Below are 8,604 nucleotides of genomic sequence, written 5' to 3' on the forward strand. Positions count from 1 at the left end.
TTTGCATGGGCCCGGGGTGCCCCGCCCTGCGGAAGCGCGAGAGCTTCCCAGGTTCCCCAGGACTCAGCGTGGTGTCGGCCTGGGTCACTTTTCTGGTCTGAGGACGCGCCCGCGTGCACATCGGCTGCCCCCCAACTCTGTAGCAGACGTCCCCGCTCACCCCAAAGATTGCTTGGGGCAAACCTTACAGGGGCCTGACCCGGGACTCTGCTAAATACTGAGAAGCGGCTTCTAACAAGGAGTCAAGACTTCTAAAACCGGTGGGGTTGGCTCCATCTTTCTTAGAATCCATACCTGGCCCCCATGCTTGTAGGGACCCCAAAAGCAGAGTTCCCACGGCGTCAAGGCAGCACCAACCCAAGGCTTGAGTATGGGGGCTTCCAGTAGCTGTTTGAAGTAAATGAATCTGTTGAAGACCATTGGTTTGTGTGAGCTGAGCTCCTCAGAGATGAGTTCATAAACCAGAGTCTGCTTGAAACATGGGAGCATCTAGTTTAATATCCGATCTCACTTGGAAGAGACGATTTTCCATCAGGTAAACCGGACTGTCCTCCTTTTTATGGAACTGACACTTCTCTAGAATTGGCAGCTGTATCCTAGAAAATGCTGAACATTGCTGTTCTGTTGACTTTCGTTTTGTAGATTTAACACAATTTCCTGACAAATACAAATATATTTACCTACAAAAAAATCCATATATATATATATGGATTATATATATATGGATATATATATAAAACTTAATCATCCTGCTGTACATCTGAAACATTGTAAATCAACAACTCAATTTAAAAATTAAAAAAAAAAGTATCTGGGATTCATGTAGTGGTGCTAGGAGAAAAGAGCCACATGATGGAGATAGAGGGTGTAAAGTCAGGTCAACCTGCCATTCTTCCTAACTCAGCAGGTACTGCAACCAGGTCCAGCACCAACACAGTCCAGTACCCGCTCCTATGGGCATGGGGCACAGAGAGGTCAAGTGAAAGATGAGTTCCTCCATGATCAGGTAAAGCAAAACCCATGATATACAAAGTTGAAAAAGAGAAGGAGGAGATATAGAATGCAACCAAGTCAACTAAGAGGTTAATTTAAAAAAATTGTATCCCTACATATCTATATCTGTATCTATAGATATAGATAGATATCTAGTAAATTAAGCACCTATTAAGTACCAGAGCCTGTGCCCGGCATTTTACATCTCATTTGATCCTCACAACTCCTACAAAGTAAATATTAATACAATCATTTATAGATGAGGACATTGAGCTTCACGGAGGTAAAATGACTTGTCCAAATTACAGAGTGAACAAGTGACAGTAAGAGGTCTGTTTAAATCCACATCCCAGATCTCATCTGTGATTCACTGTGATCCTTATTTGGACAGATGATGGGGATGAAATGATGTAAGGATTTTTTTTAATGTTAAAGAAAATTTGTTTATCTTTCTAATGGTTGATTGTAGATTTAAATCACTATGGTATTTAGATTCCACTGGATACACTTGGAAGACTGATGGGATGCATTTTAAATGTCATGATTTACCAGTACTGGGAATCACATTCTTTACAATTGCCGAACCTACTGATGTGAAATTTTTAGATGTCAACTTAAAAATGTGCAAGGATCTACATAATTTTTCAATGGGATATGTTTTCAAATATTGAACTTTTCTTCTCCAGAACAGGAGTTCTTACCATAGGATAGAGATAGGAGTCAGTCTTGTTAATTGAGTGACACTGGGCAAGCGATTTACATTCATCTCAGTCTATTTTTCTCAAATGGAGATAGTAGCAACACCTTGTCTCAGTGTTTGCCAAATTGTAGCGTACATCAAGAATGGCCTGAAAGTCATAAAAACACAGACTGCTAAGCCTCCACCCCCAGAGCTGCTGATTCAGGAGGTTTGAGGTGAGGCCCCCAAATTTTCATGTCTAACAAATTTCCAGGTAATGCTGATGGCTGCTGGTCCAGGAACCACACTATGAGAACCTTTGGCCTGTCACATAAGGTCACTGTGAGAATTTGAGAAGTTAGTGCCTAAAGTTCTTGGAAACGTAATGACACATAATAGGTGCTAATGTATGTTAATTAGCCAGTATTATAAGTTAGGATTGAATTCACTATAGCAGAAAATTCTACTCCAGTGGATTAAATGGAAAGGAGTTGCTTTATTTCATTTAACACGAGGTCTTGAGATAAATCTCCCAGGGCTGGCAGCACTGCTCAAGAATGTCATCAAGTTCCCTGTTTTCTTGCTCAGTCATCTTTGTTTCCTGGCTTGTATCATCATGGACACATAATAGCTGCTTTTCCTCCAGGAATCTTGTCTACAGATGTCTGTGGCTATACACTTAGTCAAAGTCACCAGGCTATTTATCAGCCCTGCATTTGCAACCTGGGAAAATCTTCCTCCTCTACCTGTCCATCCAAGACAACTCTGACATTAGCTGCCACATCCTCTTATTTCCTGATCTCCTTTCTTAGGCAGAGTAGGATAGATCATTGATTTATCATGAAGGATATTATAGGAAATGAATGAACAGCCATATAAAGAGTTACACAGAGCAAAGTCTGGAAAGGTCCTAAGCTCAGAAGCTTCTGTCCCCATGAATTTGGGGGGGCATCACCCTCTCAGTAGGTGGCTGCATTCTTGTTCACCAACCTGGGAGATTTGATGTAAGGATTTTGATATGGTCTTTACACTAGGATACACTAGGGTAGCCTGCTACAAGATGGCCACATATTTATCCTAGAATTTTCACTGAGGATGGATAAATCCCTCCAAGTTTAACTAGATAATGATCTATAATGAACACAATAGTGAACTAGTGGGTGTTGGGAGAATATGGGAGAAAACCATCCTAGATGTCATGCATATACATATGATGAGTATCTATCTGAGCATCATAAAGATTTCTCTGAATTTAGAAGATTTATTTATTATGGAGAGTACATTCCTACAGTAAGAGAAGAGAAAAAAAAAAAAGGGTGGAGGAAGCCAAACTAAGTCCTCTTAAAACCAAATTCCCCTGCCAAGTTCATGTTTAACCTCTCTATCCTTTATTCCCTTTCTTGTTCCATCCCTGTTCCCTTCAGGATTGAGGAATATCAAAGAAAGGAGTGGGGAGGGCTGAAACCAAGCAAGACCCTATGGAACCCCACCAACTACAAAAGTGACTCTGTGTCTTAGTTTCTAGTTTCCTTGTTTTTAGAAAAAGGCTTTAGTCTCCCAGGCCTTCCTTGAGTTCCAAAAAAGCAGACTCAAGCAGTTACTAATTAGAGAAGTGATGTAATGTAGAAATAAAGAAAAAGCAGTTAAGCAAGATAGCTTGAACAATAATTCAGTGACAAAATAGAGTCTCAGTTCCTCCTTAAGGGATATACATAATAATCTGACACATTCTTTGAGTTGTTCCACAGACACTAGGACCCATACCCAGGTGGAGGATGGTGACCACAAGCTGATCACAAGCACATAGACCCCAGACGGGTTGGAACCAGAAGGTTGATGATTTAAGATCCCAAAATGTTACCCTGTAACCTCACCACCAACCAATCAGAAGAAAGTCTATGAGCTGCAACCACCTTCACTCCAAATGTTGACTTTAAAAACCCTCCTCTGAAAGCCATCAGGGAGTCTGGGTCTTTTGAGCATCAGCTGCCCATTCCTCTTGCTTGGTGCCCTGAAAATGAAAGTTGTGTTTTCCTTCACCACAGTGGTGTCAGTAGACTGGCTTTACTGTACAACAGATGAGTGGATGCAAGTTCAGTTTAGTAACAAGTAATTTCGAGAAGTTCCCATAGTGTTATTTTACTACAATGTGTGGAATATAATGCTGAAAACCTCTATCTCCATCCAAAGTTTTTGATACAGTCTCAATTTCTTTTTATTTTTTTTAAGGAAATGCAAATCCAGTTTCTAATGATAACCAGTGGAGAAATCTGATTTGCTTTTGAGGAACTATTTTTCCAATCAAGTTGGCTGGCATTCATCTACACACTAATGAAACATAGAAGTTTAGTTCTCAACATTTTAACTACCCCATGTTGACATTTGAAACCACTTTAAAGGAAGGAAAAGAGTATCATATTTGAATGCGAAGACAATGGGAAGAGGTGTGAAAAGGCTAAGACCTCAGAGTCTCTTTTCTTAAGAAATTTAGCATTATTTTTAACATTCACTTCTTAAAGAATGAATGGCAGAAGACTGTTGTGAAATGAAATTTGTACATCAGTTACCATCAAGAGCTTTGATGCCTTTCTAAATAAACCGAATTTGGATGAGATAAGAAGTGAAAGAAACAAAATACCTGTTATTACAACTGAATTACTCCACACTTCCCAAATTTCCGCCAAAGTCAGAAAGCCGGGAAACATTACCAGGAAATCAGATGACTATATTTGCCAGGTAGGGCTGATTAAATGCTCTCCCTGAAGAATGACTGATATGGAGAGAAAGCTAACATTTTGAGGCAAGTAACATAAATAACACATTTATTCAAGTAACACTCTTTATTAAAGACTCTATTTGGTTTGTCTGCACCAGTGCACACGTGTGGATGCGCTCATGCATGGAACCCTGAAAGCCAAAGCACACAACAGTCCACCGCACAGCCAAGGCATACAGGGTCGTTCTAGAAGGCAGATTAATGCAGGAGGAGCAGTCCCAGCCATTGTTTCTCTCAATCCAGCTGCTACTTCCCTTTCCAAACTTAAACACAAAACTCACGTAATGGCTGTTGAATTCCCTTTTAAATGACAATATAGACACCTCAATCTCAGCTGAATCTAATTTTATGCTCATTTCACTTCGCTGCAGCAATCCTTTTTTTTTTTTTTCCCAAAGCTGCCTTTTTCTTGAACAATCACCAACCTGGCAGATTCTGACTAGCTTGTCAGAAAGAAAAACGAATTTATGTTTCATGTGAAATTAATATAATCAGCAGAACATTTATAAGAAGACCAAGCCAGACTAGTTTACAAATTAACAATATCTGAAGGAGAGAAATTTTAATCTCATTATAATATGACCTGCTGAAGCCTAGGATACAATTGTTTAATCCTTTTCATTGACCCATTGAGTTTAAAGTTTACCATGTCTTAGGGTTTTCAGGGAAAATAAGGAAGCTGAAAATCACCTTATTTCAATAACATAGGAAGAAGGAGGTAAACCAATAATAGCCTTTAATACTATGATGAAAATAGCCTTCATAAAACAAGGATCAACAACATTTCAGTCTAATTTACCTCTGCATAAAATGCAAACTAGAATTCAATGTGCAATAAAATATTGGAATCTTTTCTGCCAGCATAATCTTAACTAATCATTTCTTATGTTCTTTCTGTAGTTACAGAAGGTCGTCTGCATGAAATTTGACTGAATAAGGCTCCTCCAACAATTGAAACTATGCTACCATGGTTTTCCTCTCTTTCGGATGCAAATAATCTTTTTTCATTAATGTTCTCACACATTTCTAGACTGGTCCCAAACAGGATCACCCTCTCTACTCTCTTTAGAATGTCACCAACCCAAAACAGTTTTCTTCTTAACAATCCCCTTCTTCGTAATACAAAAACACATTCCTCAGGGGCACTGTAATTATCCAAAATGAGCTTTAGTACTGCAAATTGCTTCAGCACCCCTATGATTTATCTGTAGTAAACACACTTTATAATATTTATATCCTCATTAAAACTGCCACTAATAATGAATTGACAGTCCAGAAACATTTATACACCACAACGTGGACAAATACCAGATGCCCCTATAATAGTTACAGTCCTTGCTCTTCCTACCATTGTTACTTCCAACCAAACCCTGGCATTTTGCCGTGTTTATGAAAATACCTTTGAAAATGGTTCAGCACGATGCACTTCACATTTGCAACCGTCTTGTTTAAAAAGATGGCATTTGACTGTACTTATGAGGTCTGGGTTATTGCATTTTCACATCATGCATCATTACTCTGAGTAGGTGTCTTATCAGCAGTTCCAGTTGCTGTGGGGAAGATTGGAATTAAGCACTGGAAGCTTTTTATTTATTTTACATGCTTTATTCCTACAAGATTTTCTGCATATAAGCTTCTTTGTTCGGCTGAGGGTTGGATTCATTGCCAAGGCATTGTAAAATTTACATCGTGCTTTTTCTCCTGTATTCTTTCCAAAATTTGATTGAAAACAAAGTATAGTTTTTAATTAAAGCTCTGACCGACAAGAGACATTTTTTTCCCCTAAGCATTGGCATTTCTGATCAGTGGTGAGGTTTTATAAAAGCCTAGTAGAAGATGCTCACTACTTAACTGCCATCAGCCTTCGAGCAGTTTACATGTCAGCTAAAACCTGTGGTATTCCTGACAATATTCATTTAAAGATAATCATCATTAAAGTTGATCTAACTATGATCAACAACCAGGACAGGAAGAAATCAGAAGTAAATTTACCTTTTCCTTTTAATACCATGTAACTCAGAGTGATTTTCCTGCTGATTTTAACAGAGGGAACCTAAAAGAAATGCTTCAGTTATTTTTTTCAGGCAATTTCAGGATAGACTTTTGATTACCATTTTATTACTTATTTCAAACTATGATGGCCTATTTTATCTTGAAGTGGAGTCCAAAAGTCATCTCTTTTTTTGCCTCTCAATTGTCTTAATGGCCTAAATGTTCTCAGTAAGGCCAAGAGCCTGGTCATCTGAACACAGGTTTAAGAAACCCAATAATCATAGTAAAAATTGTTATCTGATTTGAAGCTAACCTAGTCAAGAAAGAATGAGGTCAAAATGTACAGATGGCCAACAGGCACATGAAAAGATGCTCGACATCACTAATTGTTGGAGAATTGCAAATCAAAACTACAGTGATGTAAAATGATTATAAATCAATAAAAAATGTTAAAAAAAACTGCAATGAAATATCACCTCATACCAATCAGAATGGTCATCATTAAAAAGTCTTCAAATGATAAATGCTGTGGAGTGTGGAGGAAAAGGAACCATCCTACACTGTTGGTGGGAATATAAATTGGTGCAGCCATTATGGAGGACAGTGTGTAGGTTCCTTAAAAAACTAGAAATAAACTTAACCATATGATCCAGCAATCCCACTCCTGGGCATGTATCTGGAGAAAAATATAATTCAATAAGACACATGGGCTAGTGTCCATAGCAGCACTATTTACATTAGCCAAGAAATGGAAACAATCCAAATGTTCACTGACAGATGACTGGATAAAGTTGTGGTATATTTATATAATGGAATACTACTCAGCCATAAAAAAGAATAAAATAATGTCATTTGCAGCAACATGGGTGGACCTGGAGATCGTCATTCTTAGTGAAGCAAGCCAGAAAGAGAAAAAAGAATGCCATATGATATCGCTTATATGTGGAATCTTAAAAAAAAAAAGACACAAACGAACTTATCTACAAAACAGAAACAAATTCACAGACACAGAGAGCAACCTTATGGTTACCAGTGGTTAAAGAGGGTAGGAAGGGGTAAGTTGGGAATTCAAAAATTGCACTTATTGGAGAGTAATGGAAATGTTGATTGTGGTGGTGGTTTCTTTGGTGTATATGTCTATCAAAATTCATCAACGTGTGCATCTGAAATATGTGTGGCTTACTCATAGGAACCATACCACAACAAAGGTGTTAAAAATTTTAAAAATTAAAAGTAATAATAAAAAATAAAAATAACTTTTAAAAAACAAAAGAAGGAAGTCCATTTTTCCCATTTGTAAAATGAAATTTGTAAACACTCTTCTAATACAAGAAAAGCCTTTACAATTCTTTTTGAAACTCTCAGGTCTTTGACTTTTATGGTACCATGACTTTCTCCTCCCTGCCTGGGCTGTCTGCCTCTTGCACCCAAAATTTAGATATTAAAATATCTCAGGACTCAGTCCTAGCTGTTTTTATTCTCTGGTCATACTTTTCCCTGAGGTGATACCCATTTTCAGAGGTTTAAAAACACTTAATTCTGATGACATCTACATTTTTACAGTCAGCACAGGGCTTCACCGATATCTAGATGCCTATATTCAAATGCTCACTTGACACCTTAAACATCTCACAGACATTTCAAGCTTGATCTGTCTAAAAAGAGAATATTAAATTTCCCCAAATTTCTCAATTACTATACATTTTCTCTATAATACATCTCAATAAATAAATGCCACCATATTTTACCCCACTGTCTCAAGCAAAAAAAAAAATTAATAAGATGCATCAACATCAGTAAATTCTGTGCAGGCTAGCTCCAAAGTACACTTAAAATTAGTCCAATTATTTCTACTGCCACCAACCTATTCAAAGACACCACTGCTCTTATCATAACTTTTATGTCTGTCATCCACCAATTCCTATTCTGAAAATAACAAAAATGATCTTTTAAAAAATATAGTGAACTTTACATAAGCCTCCTATTTCAATCTGCCAACTGATTCCAAAATAGTCAAACTCATTGCCAAGACCTAGGAAGCCCTTCAGGATCTGACCCCTGCCTATCTTATCAAACTTCACTTTCTTCTTTGCTAACTACATTTCAACCACACTAGCTTTCTTTCTCTTCCAGAAAAAAACATCTAACACATAGCCTAAAGCTA

The sequence above is a fragment of the Vicugna pacos genome, chromosome 14, assembly GCF_048564905.1.
Source record: "Vicugna pacos chromosome 14, VicPac4, whole genome shotgun sequence".
Lineage (NCBI taxonomy): Eukaryota > Metazoa > Chordata > Mammalia > Artiodactyla > Camelidae > Vicugna > Vicugna pacos.